The 17,842-nt window shown below is 49.6% G+C and overlaps 3 protein-coding genes across 3 annotated transcripts in view; 2 read left to right on the forward strand and 1 right to left on the reverse strand.

Moving 5' to 3' along the window:
- Positions 1 to 494, reverse strand: part of PALD1 (phosphatase domain containing paladin 1) — a 109,515-nt gene extending 109,021 nt beyond the window's left edge. Inside the window, exon 1 of the mRNA XM_050803602.1 lies at positions 425 to 494. The gene's annotated coding sequence lies outside the window, so the exon portion shown is untranslated. The remainder of the gene's footprint in view (positions 1 to 424) is intronic.
- The window catches only part of SAR1A (secretion associated Ras related GTPase 1A), a 537,387-nt gene that overhangs the window by 227,652 nt on the left and 291,893 nt on the right, over positions 1 to 17,842 (forward strand). The window lies entirely within an intron of this gene.
- Positions 1 to 17,842, forward strand: part of PPA1 (inorganic pyrophosphatase 1) — a 478,362-nt gene that overhangs the window by 218,715 nt on the left and 241,805 nt on the right. The gene's annotated exons all lie outside the window — the stretch shown is intronic.

Raw genomic sequence — 17,842 nt, forward strand, 5'->3', positions numbered from 1 at the left:
TTTAGCAGTGCAGCACCGTGGTAAGGCGGTGATGGTGTGCGGAGCCCATCCTGCCTCTCCTGCCCACGCACTAGGCCCAGCCTGGCACCAAATGGGGGCTACCCGCGTTTGGTGGCGCCCCACAATTTACCAACCAGGCACATCCCACCCTTCCCACCAGCAGCAAGAGAATGAGGCCACTGGACAGAAACCCAGCGAGGGGACGGGACAGATGGGAGGGGACACACCCTGCTGAGGGCAGAACCCTGGGTAACCCCCACCCCGCCCGACCACAGGCCCGGGGCGGGAGCTCGCGCCGGAGCGTCTCTGTCTCGCTAGGCTCGTGTCCCGGCCCCGGCGGCGGGACCCGCAGTGCGGGGAACAAGGGAGAGGGGCGGGTCCCCCTTGGCGGCGACTACGCTCCCCGCCCGGCGGGAACACTCACCGCCGCCTCGGGCCTCGGTCCTCTAGCTCCGCAGCCCGTCTGCTAGCAGGCTGACTCACCCGGGTCGCCCTCCGCGCGCTTTCCCACGGGGGCGGGCGCCTGGGCCTCCGCCTCCAGCCCCGCGGGCCTGCCAGGCGCGCTCACCTCACCGGGCTCCGTCGGTTCTGCCATGGCTGGGGCTTCCGCTGGGCGCCTTGGCTGTGCCAGGCGCCCGGCCAGGCGCGACGGGGCGGGCGGGGCAAGCGGGGTTGGGCCCTGCGTCGCACAGACCACTATGCCTCCTCGCTGCAAACAAGAACGCGAAGCTAGAGACAGGGAGGCACGCCGACTCCAAGTCCAGTGCTCTTTTCCTCTGCCTCGGCCTCCTCCTGCTGACAGCAATCAAGAAAAGTACCCTTTCCAGCCTCATTTATTAAGCACCTATTACGTACACCGGGCACTGAGTGAAAGGGTCCGGAGGGGCCTTCTGTCCCCTGAAAGCTCACAGTCCAAGAGAAGGTGGATAACACGGAACTTGGTGTAAGGACCTTGAGAGAGGCTGACTGGGCTAGAGAAATCCTCCAGGCTGGCTTCCTGGAGGAGGAGGCCTAAAGAATTAAGATTTTTTTTTTTTTTTTTTTTTTTTTTTTTTTTGAGACGGAGTCTCCCTCTGTAGCCCAGGCTGGAGAGCAGGGGTGAGATCTGGGCTCACTGCAACCTCCGCCTCCCGGGTTCAAGCTATTCTCCTGCCTCAGTCTTCTTGGTAGCTAGGATTACAGACCTCCGCCACCACTCTCAGCTAATTATTGTATTTTTAGTAGAGACTAGGTTTCACCATGTTGGCCAGGCTGGTCTCGAACTCCCAGGCTCAAACAATCTGCCTGCCTCAGCCTCCCAAAGGGCTGGGATTACAGTCATGAGCCACCACACCCAGCCAACGTTTATTTTTAAATGGTAGTGGAGAGGATGCTTTATGGCCTGGAAAGATGTTCAGGTTTCATAAAAGAAGTAGTTTACAGAACAGTTCACATGGTGTGATTCTTCTAAGTGCACATAAATGCATGTGCATATCAATACCTAAGTGCAAGGGGCAGGAAGAATGTACCCCCAAAGGATTAACCATGGTTATATCTAGATCACGGGGTTACAGGGGATTTTTCTCTTCCTGTATATACCATTATATAGTCTGCACTTTTTCTACAGCGAATAGGCATGCATTTTGTGTTTAAAAAGCACAATACAGGACGGGCACGGTGGCTCATGCCTGTAACCCCAGCACTTTGGGAGGCCAAGGTGGGTGGATCACCTGAGATCAGGAGTTCGAGACCCTGCTGACCAACATGGTGAAACCCCATCTCTACTAAAAATACAAAAATTAGACGGGCTTGGAGGCGGGCGCCTGTAATCCCAGCCACTACGTGAGGCAGGAGAATCACTTGAACCTGGGAGGCGGAGGTTGCAGTGAGCCGAGATCATGCCATTGTCCTCCAGCCTGGGCAACCAGAGCGAAACTCCATCTCAAAAAAAAAAAAAAAAAAGGCTGGGTGCTGTGGCTTATGCCTGTAATCCCAGCACTTTGGGAGGCCGAGGCGGGCGGATCACAAGGTCAGGAGATCGAGACCATCCTGGCTAACAGGGTGAAACCCCGTCTCTACTAAAAACAATACAAAAAATTAGCTGGGCGTGGTGTGGGTGCCTGTGGTCCGGAGGCTGAGGCAGGAGAATGGCGTGAGCCTGGGAGGCAGAGCTTGCAGTGAGCCGAGATTGCTCCATTGCACCTCCAGGCTGGACGCAGAGGAAGACTCCGTCTCAAAAACAAACAAACAAAAAAAAAAAAAAAAACCAAAAAAAAAAACAAGGCACTGTATGGCCGGGTGCCCTGGCTCACATCTGTAATCCCAGCAGTTTGGGAGGTCGAGGCAGGTGGATCACCTGAGGTCAGGAGTTCGAGACCAGCCTGGCCAACATGGAGAAACCCTGTCTCTACTAAAAATACAAAAATTAGCTGGGTGTGGTGGCAGGTGCCTGTAATCCCAGCCACTTGGGAGGCTGAGGCAGGAAAATTGGTTGAACTCAGGAAGTGGAGTTTGCAGTGAGCCGAGACCGCGTCATTGCCCTCCAGCCTGGGCAACAAGAGTGAAACTTCATCTCAAAACAAAACAAAACAAAACAAAAAAAGCACAATAGCACAATAAATAAGAACTAAGCAGGCAGGGGAGGGAGAGCAGGGGGTGGTGTGTGTGGGAATCGGCTGCACTTCATCAAAGAGTGGGTAGAGGAGAGGGAGAAGAAGCTGTGCAGGCCTTGAATGTTAGGAGACACTTCCACCCGCTGGCCTCAGAGTTCCACCAAGCACAAGACAGTCGAGTGTGGAGACAGGGCTAGGAATCATCCGAGATGTGGAAACGGAGGCTCAACAAGGTCATGTGCTGGTCTGGGTTGAGCTGGGAGCAGGATCTAGGTGTCCTGCCCTCCATACCCCAGCCTACCTGGTACTAATTTAAACAACCCTCCCGCTCCCCCACCTCTGCCCTCAGGGAGTTTCCTTGGCTGCACTTTCCCAGCAAGGACGATTTCCCCAGCAGGGCGGGTCCCTCCAAATTTTTGTTGCTGACCCCACCATCCCTGCTGGGGCAGCTTAGGACCTGAGGCAGGTACAGACAGAGAAAGGGTATGTGACCTTAGATCTTCCAGTGGGGAAGGAAAGACAGACAGGGACAGAGAGGACAGAAAAACAGAGCTGAGGGGTAGGGTAGGAGGGCAGGAGTAGGCAAGAATAGGCTGGGAAGGTTGGACTGGAAGCTCCCCTGGGAAAGAGGCTGGTGTGGCCAAGACAGGAGCTGGGGGGAAGTGGCCCTGCGCTTGGAGCCTCCCTCACTCCTCATAACCCCAGCGCTTTCTGGCTCTGAAACAGCAGCCTTTGTCAGGGAGTGCTTGCAGTGCAGGTTGGTGGGAGAATGATTAGGGGATGGTGGCATGAACATGGGAGCAATGGAAGAAGGTCGGGGAGGCCTTGTGGTTTTGTAACGTCTCGAATCATGAGGAGGTGATCTCAGCTTTAGATTGTCTATTTCCCATTCCCTAAAGATATGTGGGGTAATTTGGGCAAACAGACACAGAGTTAACCCCTGCCACTCCTGACACCCAGAGTGAAGGGAAAGGGCTAGGAGAACATGCTGGGGTCTTAGCTGTTTGTTCCCTCCTGACAGCCAAGGCAGGGAATGGAGGTTAGAATCAAAATAGTCCTGGGCTCCAATTCTAGCCACTTAGTACCAACTTGACCTTGGGCAGGTATTCCACGCCTTCGTTTTCTCATCAGTAAAATGGGAATAATTATACCTAGAGAATGCAACATCAAAGGAGCTCCTTGGAGTCATACATTTAATGGTTACCCTGTACCTAATTTCAGGATAAAAATGAGACATGTCCGAAGCACTCAGCACCATGCCTGGCACAAATTTGGTAGCAACTGGTTTCAAACAAATTTGTCCATCTATGGGATGGACACATACTTGGCACAGCCCCCACTGCTGTCCTGATTCCCAAGTGTCCAGAGGTTTTGTTAGTAGACCTAGAATGAAAGACTCTGAGGGTGGTTGGTGGGTGAGAATGTATGCAAGTCACTTCCAGCGAATGATCTACTCAGGGAAGCTACTTCCGGCCCCACTGGGTCTCTGCTTAATCGTATTAGCTCTCCCAGGCTTCCCTGCATACTCAGCCAGGTATGGGGTATGTGCATCTTCCTCACCTGCCTTTGAAGCCTGGGGCCCTTTGATGTTAGTGGGGGATGCACCAGCCTGGGGCTCTTGAGAGCTCTGGGGTCAGTGGCCAACAAGGAATAGGGACTGGGGAGTTTGAGATGATGTAAATGCCCCCAACCCCTGCCTGTGTGGACTTTGGAGTCAGACTGCTTGGGTTCCAATCCCAGCACCGCTGTTAATGAGCTGTGTGACCTGGGGCAAGTCACCAAGCCTCTCTGAGCCTCAGATCCCTCATCTTTAGAAATACCTATCTTATGTGTTTGTGAAAAGCCAGAGAGCGAAAGAGAGGGAGAGAGAGAGACAGAGAGAGAGAGAGAAGAGTTTATGCTCTGTTTCCCATCTTACCTAAGACTCTTTGAAAGAGCAAGGATTCCTGGGTCCCACTCCAGGGACCCCGAGGCAATAGACCTACAAGACTGATATCCTTAAAAGTTTTAGAGCACTTTTAAGCTCTAATAGAAGTATATTCTATTAAGTATACTGTTTCAGAAGTATAAATGCTATAAACTTACAAAGAACATCAAAGTTTATTTAAATTTTTTACACATATTAGTTTTATGAGTTTCAAATAAGATACATATAGAGATATCTGTAATTTTTTTGAGACAGGGTCTCACTCTGTCACCCAGGCTGGAGTGCAATCACAACTCATTGTAGCCTTAATCTCTTGAGACCAAGCTATCCTCCCACTTCAGCCTCCTGAGTAGCTGAAATTACAGGTGCTTGCCTCCACACTTGGCTACTTTTTGTAGTTTTTGTGGAGACACAGTGTCATCATGTTGCCCAGGCTCGTCTGGAAGTCCTGGCCTCAAGCAATTCTCCTGCCTCACCCTCCCAAAGTGCTGGGATTACAGGCATGAGCCACTGTGCCTAGCCAAGTTTTATAGTTCTAAAGTTTATTACATTGAATTTCATTTTTACAGCTTTAGTAAGGTATAATGAACACACAACTGTGAATATTTTCTTTTTCTTTTTCTTTTTTTTTTTTTTGAGGCAGGGTCTCACTCTGTCACCCAGGCTGGAGTGCAGTGACATGATCTCAGCTCACTGCAACCTCTACCTCCTAGGCTCAAGCGATCCTCCTGCCTCAGCCCCTGGAGTTGCTGGGACTATAGGTATGCACCACCACACTCGATTAATTTTTATATTTTTTGCAGAGACGGGGTTTCACCATGTTGACCAGGCTACAACTGCAAATATTTAAAGTGTGCATTTTGATAAGCTTTCATATATATATACAACCATCACCACGATTAAGAAAATTAATAGGCCAGGCACAGTGGCTCACGCCTATAATCCCAGCACTTTGGGAGGCCAAGACAGGCAGATCACCTGAGGTCAGGAGTTTGAGACCAGCCTGACCAACATGGTGAAACCCCGTCTCTACTAAAAATGCAAAAATTACCCAGTCACGGTGGCGTGCGCCTGTGACCTCAGCTACTCCAGAGGCTAAGGCACGAGAATCACTTGAACCCCAGAGGTAGAGGTTGCATTGAGCAGAGATTGCACCTCTGCACTCCAGCCTGGGTGACAGAGTGAGACTCTGTCTCAAAAAAAAAAAAAAAAAAAAGAAAACGAACATATTTATCACTCCCAAAACTTTCCTTCTGCTCTTTGTTATCCCTCCCTCTTCCCCATCCCTAGGCAACCCATTGATCTGCTTCTGTCACTATACATTAGTCTGCATTTTCTAGAATTTTATAGAAATGGAATCATCCAGTGCATACTACTTTTTGTTGGGCTTCTTTCACTCCACATCATTGTCGTATCATTGTTTTGAGATTCATCCCCTTCATGTGTATCAATAGTGCATTCCGTTTTATTGTCAGATAGTATTTCAATATATGGATATACCACAATTTGTTTACTCATTCACTTTTTTTTTTTTTTTTAAGAGACAGGATCTCACTCTATCACCCAGGCTGGAGTGCAGTGGCGTGATCATATTTCACTGCAGCCTTGAACTCTTGGGCACAAGTGATCCTCCTGCCTTGGCCTCCCAAAGTACTGAGATCACAGCCACCATGCCTGGTCATTATCTGTTCAGCTTTGAACTTGAATTATCAATGGTCTTTTGGACGATTTTGAATTTTGAATAATACGTTTTTAATATAAATGCTTTTTGAAGATAGCCCATGTTGACGGAAACAAAACAATAAAATTGAAAATATATTACTCAAAGATCGCAAAACTAAATAAGTATAAAAGAAATATCAATAAATTATCAGAAGCTGGTTTTGTAAGTTTCTATCATTTATACTTTTGAAGTTATCAAAGATTAAATATGACTAAAACAGAGCACTAGGACTTTTAGAGCTCCCTTTATGATTAATAATTGCTCCCAGTGATAACCGTCATCAAGCAATTTTGGGAGACAATGAGTTAATTGCACATATAAATCTCTGGCGCAGTCAGTGCCCGGCACACAGTAAGCACTCCCTAAGTGCTTAGTGTTATTCTTAGTTTATTTAGTGTTTATTCTTAGTTCTGATTCTTTTTTCTTTTTTTTTTTTTAGATGGAGTCTTGCTCTGTCACCCAGGCTGGAGTACAGTGGCGAGATCTCGGCTCACTGCAAGCTCCACCTCTCGGGTTCACACCATTCTCCTGCCTCAGCCTCCCGAGTGGCTGGGATTACTGGGATTACAGGCACCCACCACCACGCCCAGCTAACTTTTATGTATTTTTAGTGGAGATGGGGTTTCACTGTGTTAGCCAGGATGGTCTCGATCTCCTGACCTCGTGATCCCCCCGCCTCGCCCTCCCAAAGTGCTGGGATTACAGGTATGAGCCACCGCTCCTGGCGTTTTTTTTGTTTGTTTTGTGTTTTGTTTTGTTTTGTTTTTGAGACAGAATCTCTCTCTGTCGCCTGGGCTGGAGTGCAGTGGCACCACCTCAGCTCACTGCAACCACTGCCTCCCAGGTTCAAGCGATTCTCCTGCCTCAGCCTTCCGAGTAGCTGGGATTACAGGTGCCCGCCATCACGCCCAGTTTGTATTTTTAGTAGAGAGGAGGTTTCACTATGTTGGCCAGGTTGGTCTCAAACTCCTGACCCCAGGTGATCCACCCGCCTCAGCCTCTCAAAGTGCTGAGATTAGAGGCGTGAGCCACCGTCCCCGGCCTCATTTTTTTTTTGAGACATAGTCTCACTATGTTGCCCAGGCTGGAGTGCAATGGCACAATCTTGGCTCACAGCAATCTCTGCCTCCTGGGTTCAAGCAATTCTTCTGCCTCAGCCTCCTGAATAGCTGGAATTACAGGCACCCACCATCATGCCCGAATAATTTTTGTATTTTTTGTACAGACAGGGTTTCACCACTTTGGCCAGACTGATCTTGAACTCCTGATCTCAGGTGATCCGCTTGCCTTGGCCTCCCAAAGTGCTGGAATTACAGGTGTGAACCACCGCGCCCGGTCAGTTCTGATTCTTATTCATGGCTTTTCTCTCTCTCTCTCTCTCTCTATCTTCCTTTCAAGCACAGAGCCTTTCTCCCACCCCCAGGCTCAGAGTTAGGTCATCAAACTCCAGCTTAACTTCAGCACCAGTGACTCCCCGTGGAGGGGAAGTGGGAAGGTAGAAGGCAGAGGCAGCTGGCCGGGCTGTGGGAATCTCTGAGAAGCTTCCGGGGTGGGAGGGGAGGGCACCCTCCTGGTGGTCTCTCTGTTTGTTTCACAAAACCTTCCCATTCCGCGGGGGTTCCAAGGCCAGGCTGTGCCTTCACCTCCTGACCCTGTGGGAAGCACAAGCCTCGACTTGGCTCCACCCCAAGAGGCTGGGGGGCCATGGGAGCTGGAGGAGCCTGAGTTTCAGAGTCAGACAGGCCAGGCCCTGCCAGCTGGACAATGTGGGGCCAGTCACTCTGTCTGAGGGTGGTACCAGCCCTGCTTAGGTCACATAGCTCCTGCAAGGACCACGAGAGAGACTGGAGGCATGAGTGATGCACACAGAAAGTGCAGTAACACGAATCGTGTCCATAAGGAGATGGGGACACAGAAGCCATTGTCTTGCTGATGTCCAGATGTCGGCATGCCAAGACAGTGCACCCAGTATGTGAGACCCACTGTGGACCCGACCATGTGCTCAGGAGAGTGAGGTGGAAGAACTTGAGAGCAGTGGAAGCTGCTGACCTGAGGGACTTATGTCCTTTTGGTGACCACCGCACCAAGAAGCACCTTCCCTGTCTTTGCCTTCTTACCTCTGTGTCCTGCAATGCAGACACCGGGTTAAATGCGTTCATTCAACAAACATGTACTATGAACACTTGCATGTGTCGAGAACTGTGCTAACGACTGGGGTCCAGCAACGAACTAAACAGAGAAGCTGCTTATAGCCAGCCTAGTGCTGGGGAGGGGAAAGGATAAAAAAGAAACACACAGTACAAAACAAAATAAGGTAATTTCTTTTTTTTTTTTTTTTGAGGCAAAGTCTTGCTCTTGTTGCCCAGGCTGGAGTGCAATGGCACGACCTCGGCTCACTGTAACCTCCACCTCCCAGGTTCAAGCGATTCTCTTGCCTCAGCCTCCCAAGTTGCTGGACTTACAGGCATGTGCCACCACGCCCGGCTAATTTTTGTATTTTTAGTAGAGACAGGGTTTCGCCATGTTGACCAGGCTGGTCTCAAACTCCTGACATCAAGTGATCTGCCCGCCTCAGCCTCCCAAAGTGCTGGGATTGCAGGCATGAGCCACTGCACCCAGCCACAAGGTAATTTCTGACCATGGAAGAGCTGTGGAGAAAATAAACAGTGATAGAACAGAGTGCAGGATGTCAGTTTAGATGGGGGAAGCTGGGAAAGACCTCTCTGTGCAAGGAAAGTAATAATAAGTGACTCTGGGCCGGGCGCGGTGGGCCTGTACAACTTTGGGAGCATCCAGTGTGGGTTCTCAAGTCACAGCGATTTGGAGCCCCTCACAACTTTACCACCTGCTAGATTCTCCACCTTGGCAAGCTGCTTAACCTCTCTGAGCCTCAGTTTCCTCACCTGTAAAATGGGAGTAACCATCCAATCCACTTCATAGGATTGATAGGAGAGTGCAAACACATTATGGTAAGCATTTATGGTAAGATTATGTCTATCTTATCCAGCCTGGGCCACCTACCCACAATGCATGAGTTAGTCCCTTTGGAGAAGGACAATGAGATGAGCCCAACCCAAACACTCCTAACTGACTCCAGAGTGTCTTTCTCTCATCTAAAATATAACAAGGGGGGCTGGGAGCAGTGGCTCACACCTGTAATCCTACTACTTTGGTAGGCTGAGAGGGACAGATCACCTGAGGTCAGGAGTTCAAGACCAGCCTGCCAACAAAGTGAAACCCCGTCTCTACTAAAAATACAAAAATTAGATGGGCGTACTGGTGCATGCCTGTAATCCCAGCTACTCAGGAGGCTGAGGCATGAGAATCACTTCAACCGGGAGGCAGAGGTTGCAGTGAGACAAGATCAGTCCACTGCACTCCAGTCTGGGTGACAGAGTAAGACTCCATCTCAAAAAACTAATAATAGGCCAGGCGCGGTGGCTCACGCCTGTAATCCCAGCACTTTGGGAAGCCAAGGCAGGCGGATCACGAGGTCAGGAGATCGAGACCATCCTGGCTACGGTCAAACCCCATCTCTACTAAAAAAAAAAAAATACAAAAAATTAGCCGGGCATGGTGGTGGGCGCCTATAGTCCCAGCTACTCAGGAGGCTGAGGCAGGAGAATGGCATGAACCTGGGAGGCACAAATTGCAGTGAGTGGAGATCACACCACTGCACTCCAGCCTGGGCGACAGAGTGAGACTCCATCTCAAAAAAAAAAAAAAAAAAGAAAAGAAAAAACTAATAATAATTTTAAAATAAAATAAAATATAACAAGGATCTCCAGGGCCAGGCAAATAGATGTAATAAGTTAAGGATTGACTCTAGCACTTAAGAGAATAGACCCAGCCGGGCACGGTGGCTTACACTTGTAATCCCAGCACTTTGGGAGGCCAAGGCGGGTGGATCACGAGGTGAGGAGATCGAGACCATCCTGGCTAACACAGTGAAACGCCATCTCTACTAAAAATACAAAAAATTAGCGGGTGTGGTGGTGGGCGCCTGTGGTCCCAGCTACTCGGGAGGCGGAGGCAGGAGAATGGCATAAACCCAGGAGGCAGAGCTTGCAGTGAGCTGAGATTGAGCCGCTGCACTCTAGCCTGGGTGACAGAGCAAAACTCTGTCTCAAAAAAAAAAAAGAGAGAATAGACCCTGCCTAAAGGAAATAGTGACTATTTGGCTTTAGGGAACCTTTGCCATGTTGAAATGAGGGCCCAGAACTTTCTTTCCATTTCTCAAATGAAGAGAAGAAAACAAAAACATTTTTATGAACAATCTCAAAAATTACAGGCATGTGACACCACACCCGGCATCTTCAAGACTTTTCTTTCTGTTTTCATTTTGTTGTGTTTGAGACAGGGTCTCAGTCTGTGACCTAGACTGGAGTACAGTAGTACAATCATGGCTCACTGCAGCCTCAACCTCCTGTACTCAAGCCATCTTCCCTCCTTAGCCTCCTGCATAGCTGAAACTACATGCGTAGGCCACCACGCCCAGACACTTTTTTTTTCTTTTTCTTTTTCTTTTTTTCTCGAGGTGGAGTCTCGCTCTGTCACCCAGGCTGGAGTGCAGAGGCGCGATCTCGGCTCACTGCAACCTCCGACTCCATGGTTCAAGCGATTCTCCTACCTCAGCCTCCCAAATAGTTGTGATTACATGCAAGCACCACCACGCCCGGCTAATTTTTGTATTTTTAGTAGAGACACGGTTTCACCATGTTGGCCTGGATGTACTTTTTTGTTTTTTTTAGAGATGAGGTCATGCTATGCTGCCCAGGCTGGTCTTAAACTCCTGGACTCAAATGATCCTCCTGTCTCAGCCTCCAAAACTGCTGGGATTACAGGTGCGAGTCATGGCAGTCAGTAAAAAACTTTTAAAAACAACATAGTTGGTGGCAGACAAAACACCACATCAGCCGGGGCCAGCTGCAGGCATGGTGGTTTGCAACCTCCATTTACTGTATACCAGGCCCTTTGCCCAGCACTTTGAAGACTACAGTGCAAACCAGCACCAGGCTTGCTGGTGGGAAACTCCCAGGGGCTCGAAGATCTTGTCCCATAAACAAAGAATGGCTGGATCGGAGCCTGGATAAGGAAGGGGTCTCGGGGAGAGTGCCTGAGGGGAGAGAGATCATATAAGGAAAACTTCATGGTAGAAGAGACTCTTGGGCTGGATCTGTGGGATAAATAGGAATGTTTTGTTGAATGAAGAGGAGGCAAACTCATTTTGGGCGGAGAAAGAACCACTTTGAACTTTGGGGAAGGGCAAGTATTTGCATGGGGCTGGAGTGCTTCTGGGCTCCAAGGGGTTTGCAGGGGAGGGCTCTGGAAAACCAGGCGGGAGATGGAGGCTCATTTCTAGCTTGAGATCACAGAGAGCCACATGTGCCCAGCAGAGTCACTGGATGGCACCTCTGAGCCTGGGCATCAGCCTCCAAGACCAACAGTTGGGGGTACAGACTAAAGGTAGAAACAAGAGACTTGTCTTAGACCTGCCTTTACGAGACTGAATTCATTCACGTAGGTTGCAGATTCCAGCAAACAGTGGGCAGTTATAAACCAGGGGCTGGGGTCTCAGAGAGAAAGGAGTCAGGGGTCCCCCCTGCTCCTAGGCAGCTCACAGTCTGATAGGCTGGTGGCCTTCACTGAAGAGAGTTTAGACAACTGCTCTATGATGCTTTACTTTGTTTGTTGATTTTCTTCTTCCTTTTTTTTTTTTCTGAGACAGGGTCTCACTCTGTCACCCAGGCTGGAGTGGAGTGGTGTGATCATGGCTCACTGGAGCCTTGACCTCCTGCCATCTCAGCCTCCCAAGTAGCTGGGACTACAGGCACAAGCTGGCTAATTTTTTTTTTTTTTTTTTTTTTTTTTTTTTGAGACGGAGTCTCGCTCTGCCGCCCAGGCTGGAGTGCAGTGGCCGGATCTCAGCTCACTGCAGGCTCCGCCTCCCGGGTTCACGCAATTCTCCTGCCTCAGCCTCCCCAGTAGCTGGGACTACAGGCGCCCACCACCTCGCCCGGCTAGTTTTTTGTATTTTTTAGTAGAGACGGGGTTTCACCGTGTCAGCCAGGATGGTCTCGATCTCCTGACCTCGTGATCCTCCCGCCTCGGCCTCCCAAAGTGCTGGGATTACAGGCTTGAGCCACCGCGCCCGGCCCAAGCTGGCTAATTTTTAAATTTTTTGTAGAGACAGGGTCTCACCATATTGCCTAGGCTGGTCTCAAACTCCTGGTCTCAATCGATCCTTCCATCTTGGCTTCCCAAAGCACTGGGATTGCAGGCACCAGCCACCACACCCCGCCCTGATGCTTTACTTAGAAGAGGGCTCTGCTGGCCGGGCGCAGTGGCTCACACCTGTAATCCCAGCACTTTGGGAGGCCGAGGTGGATGGATCATCTGAGGTCAAGAGTTTGAGACCAGCCTGGCCAACATACTGAAACCCCATCTCTACTAAAAATACAAACTTTAGCCAGGCCTGGTGGCACTCACTTGTAATACCACCTACTCAGGAGGCTAAGGCAGGAGAAGTACTTGAACCCAGGAGGCAGAGGTTGCAGTGAGCCAAGATCGTACCAGTGCACTCCAGCCTGGCGACAGAGTGAGACTCTGTCAGAAGAAGAAGAAACCACCCTGGCGACACAGTGAGACTCTGGAAGAAGAAGGAGAAGGAGGAGGAGGAGGAGGAGGAGGGCTCTGCTAAATTGCTGCGGGGGCAGTTACAGGTTTATAGAAGAGGAGACTTTAAAACTATGTCTTGACCGGGTGCGGTGGCTCAAGCCTGTAATCCAAGCACTTTGGGAGGCCGAGACGGGTGGATCACAAGGTCAGGAGATCGAGACCATCCTGGCGAACACGGTGAAACCCCGTCTCTACTAAAAAATACAAAAAACTAGCCAGGCGAGGTGGCGGGCGCCTGTAGTCCCAGCTACTCGGGAGGCTGAGGCAGGAGAATGGCGTGAACCCGGGGGGCAGAGCTTGCAGTGAGCCGAGATCACGCCACTGCACTCCAGCCTGGGCGACAGAGCGAGACTCCATCTCAAAAAATAAAAAATAAAAAATAAATAAAATAAATAAATAAATAAATAAATAAAACTATGTCTTGATAAATGAGTAGGAGTTTAGGAGTTTACTGGGGGAGATAAAATACAGACAGCAGGAGGAAAGAACAAGTGAAAGGCAAGGGTGCTTGGGGGCCCCACTTTGGGAATACGGGGTTCATTCAATCACTTAGCAAATACTCACTGGTACCTGTGTGCTAGGAGCTATGCTAGGCACAGAGGGATATGACGAAGCAGGTGCCCTCCACCCTCACAAAGCTTAAGCTTTAATTCGTGGGTACCTCAGTTTCTCCATCCCTGAAAGGCTTGCCGCACAGAGAACATCAGTGAGGGGTGAACAGGATTGCTTACGTAGGCAACATATACAGGCGCCCTGGCTGTACAGGAAATGCTCACTAAACACGTGTCCTTGATTCCCTGAGAATCTAGCTCTGAGTTAGCCTGCCAGAGACTCACTAGACAAGCAGGTTTGTTCGATGAATGAATGAATGACTAAATGCTACGTGCACTATGCATTTCACACACATTTACTATTTATAGCATTCCTGTCAGTAGATATTATTTGTCTCCATTTTACAGCTGAGCAAGCAGAAGCTTCAGGATGCTAAGTCTAATATCCCTAGGTAGGAAGTGGCAGAGAAGCATCCAGATTCTGCCTCCTGGAGGCTCAGCTTCAGGGTCCAAGCACTTAACCATGTCACACATTGCTGCTCATGTCAAGGGAGGGTCCCAAATGTCTCGATGGAGAGCACTGGAAAGCATCTGAGAATCTCAAGGGACTTTGCCCCCACCCTCCTGCCAGCTGGGATGGCCTCAAAGGTTATCTCCCAGGTCAGGGAATCTGACGGTCAGTCTGTCTGGGGCAGAGGAAATGAGAAGGTGTCATTCCTCACCTGGGAAAAGGGCACTTCTGGTTTTTCTTATACGAAAGAGATCCTGGACCAACTAAGGTCTTTAAAAAGTGAGGGTGACTGTTAGCCTCGGTCCTAAAAAAGCAACAGAGATTCAGGTTCTTCCAGGGATAGTGCCAGAGCCCAAGAAAGTTCAGAGATGGATGAGCTTTGTCAGCTAGTTGCTCTTGCGGGTCAGAGAGAAATTCCAGGCCTCCACAGGGCTCTAAGCCAATACACATCAGAAATGAGCTGTCTGCAGCTGTTGGACCCTGGGAAAGGCAAGACATTGAGAGTTTTCTTAAAAGTCTTAGTACAAAGCACATTTTCACTCCTCTTCTATGGGGAAGCAACGGGTTTGGGCAACAAGCAGACTGACCCTTCACATACTGGCTGTTTCCACTTGTAAATTTGTGGCTTTGGGTAAATTATCTGAGCTTCTGTTTTCTCATCACCTCTGAAGTGGGGATGAGGATAAAATCAATGCAATTATTAGCAGAATGTCTAGTGCATTAGGTGCTCAATAAATGTTAGCTATGGTTATCATTCATTTTACCTTAAACAGTTAGTGAGCACCCATTAAGTGCCTGTAGTGCAAGGGACATGTGATGAATAAAGCTTTAGCCCTAATTTCAAGAAGCTTCTGGGCTGGGTGTATTGGCCCATGCCTGTAATCCCAGAACTTTGGGAGGCTGAGGCGGGTGGATCACTTGAGGTCAGGAGTTCAACACTAGCCTGGCTAACATACTAAACATACTAAAAATACAAAAAAAAAATAGCTGGGCATGGTGGTGCATGCCTATAATCCCAGCTACTCTGGAGGCTGAGGTATGAGAATTGCTTGAACCCAGGAGGCAGAGGTTGTAGTGAGCTGAGATTGTGCCACTGCTCTTCAGCCTGGGTGATAGAGCCAGACTCCATCTCAAAAAAAAAAAAAAAAAAGAAGAAGAAGAAGAAGCTTCTGGTCCTGGATGGGAAGCATGCCATGGTTTTTGTTCGTTTCCAGTCTCAGTGGATGAGGGTGCTCTGAGCTGAGCTGAGCATGTTTAAACAGGGACCACCTACACACTAGGCCACATGGTGATCTGGTAGACTTGGGTTCTGGAGCTGGTTTCACTGAGTCTGACTCCCGTACCTCCATCTAGTTGTCTGTGCCTTCCCTGTACTGCCATCCTTGGAACCTGAGTCCTGGTCAGAGGCTCCCACAGCACTAACCACAATATGTGCATGACCTGGATGAGGGTGCCTTCTGCCTCTGGGGACGGGTCTGATACAGAGGGCCGAGGCTGAGTCTCTAGGCTGGGGAAGTCAGATGACAACCATGGACCACTCACAATAATACCCGCATGCATCATCCTCTACAATGACATCAGGTTTTAGAGCTTGTAAAGCATTTTTTTTTTTTTGAGACAGAGTCTCACTCTGTCACCCGGGCTGGAGTGCAGTGGCTGGATCTCAGCTCACTGTAAGCTCAGCCTCCTGGGTTTACACCATTCTCCTGCCTCAGCCTCCCCAGTAGCTGGGACTACAGGCGCCCGCCACCTCACCTGGCTAGTTTTTTTGTATTTTTTAGTAGAGACGGGGTTTCACCGTGTTAGCCAGGATGGTCTCGATCTCCTGACCTCGTGATCTGCCCGTCTCGGCCTCCCAAAGTGCTGGGATTACAGGCTTCAGCTACCGCGCCCAGCCAGTAAAGCATTTTTACATTCATTTCGTTTAGTCTACATGGGAGGAGTAATCTCTCGACATGTTTTGCAGATGAGGAAACAATGTAGAGAGGTGAGTTACAAACTGCAGCAAGAACCCTAGCCCACGTGGGTCCCAAAGTTGGCTGATCAGAATCACTGGAGGGCCGGGCATGGTGGCTCATGCCTGTAATCCCAGCACTTATGGAGGCCAAGGTGGGCAGATCACTCGAGGTCAGGAGTTCGAGACCAAGATGGTGAAACTCCTGTCTCTACTAACAGTACAAAAATTAACCAGGCGTAGTGGCATGTGCCTATAATCCCAGCTCCTGAGGCAGGAATTACAGCTACTGAGGCAGGAGAATCCCTTGAACCTGGGAGGTAGAGGCTGCAGTGAACCGAGATCATGTCACTGCATGCCAGCCTGGGTGACAGAGTGAGACCCTGTCTCAAAAAAAGAAAAAAGTATCACTGGGATGTTTGTGAAATATGTAGATGACCACGCCCTCTCACCAAATTCTAAATCTGAAGGTTTGGGTCTGGACTTGAGAATCAATACTTTGGCCAGGCGCAGTGGCTCACGCCTGTAATCCCAGCACTTTGGGAGGCTGAGGTGGGTGGATGACATGGCAAAACCCCACCTCTACTAAAACTACAAATATTAGCCGGGCATGGTGGTGGGGACCTGTAATCCCAACTACTCGGGAGGCTGAAGCAGAAGAATTACTTGAACTGGGGAGGCAGAGGTTGCAGTGAGCCGAGGTTGTGCCATTGTACTCTAGCCTGGGCAACAAGAGCGAAACTACATCTCAAAAAAAAAAAGGGGGGGGAATCAATAGTTTAACAAACACCAAGGTGATGCTTATCTTCAGGGAAGTCCAGACATAGTGCCATTCACTGAATTTTTTTTTTTTTTTTTTGAGATGGAGTTTCGCTCTTGCCCAGGCTGGAGTGCAATGGCGCAATCTTGGCTCACTGCAACCTCCACCTCCTGGGTTCAAATGATATTCCTGCCTCAGCCTCCCAAGTAGCTGGGATTATAGGCATGTGCCACCATGCCCAGCTAATTTTGTATTTTTAGTAGAGACAGAGTTTCTCCATGTTGGTCAAGCTGGTCTCGAACTCCCGAACTCAGGTGATCTGCCCACCTCGGCCTCCCAAAGTGCTAGGATTACAGGTGTGAGCCACTGCGTCTGGCCTCACTGAATTATTTACTTGTTTTTAAATTTCTCTTTTTTTTTTTTTAAGAGGGTCTTGCTATGTTGACCAGACTGGTCTCAAACTCCTGGCCTCAAGCTATCCTCCAGCCTTGGCCTCCCAGTGTGTTGGGATTACAGGCATGAACCACCACACCTGGCCTGAATGATTTACTTAACACAGATTTTTTGAGTTCCAACGATGATGATGGTATATACTGTGTGACAGCAGGATGAACAAGACAGTTCCAGCTTTAGGAAACTAACAGACCGTCCAGGGCTCATGTGGTGGACAGCCCAGGTCTCCTGAATCTTAGGTGAGGCCCCCAGCTAGGTGGTACAGCCTCTTCCCCTAAGACAGAGGACGAAGGCTTGGAGCTCCTAGTTGAGCCTGCTGGACCTTTCTCCATTTTCTAACACCTGCTCAGGTTGCAGCCTATGGTTCTTTTGTTGTTGTGTTGTTGTTGTTTTCTTTTTTTGAGACAGGGTCTCACTCTGTCGCCCAGGCTGGAGTCCAGTAGCCCGATCTTGGCTTATTGCAACCTTCGCCTCCCAGGCTCAAGCAGTCCTCCCACCTCAGCCTCCAGAGGAGCTGGGACTACAGGCGCACATCACCATGCCTGGCTAATTTTTATATTTTTGGGTAGAGACAGGGTTTCGCCATGTTGACCAGGCTGGTCTTGAACTCCTGGGCTCAGGCAATCTGCCAGTCTCAGCTTCCCAAAGTGCTGAAATTACAGGTGTGAGCCACTGTGCCCAGCCAGCAGCCTAC

This window comes from Macaca thibetana, chromosome 9 (genome assembly GCF_024542745.1).
Source record: "Macaca thibetana thibetana isolate TM-01 chromosome 9, ASM2454274v1, whole genome shotgun sequence".
NCBI lineage: Eukaryota > Metazoa > Chordata > Mammalia > Primates > Cercopithecidae > Macaca > Macaca thibetana.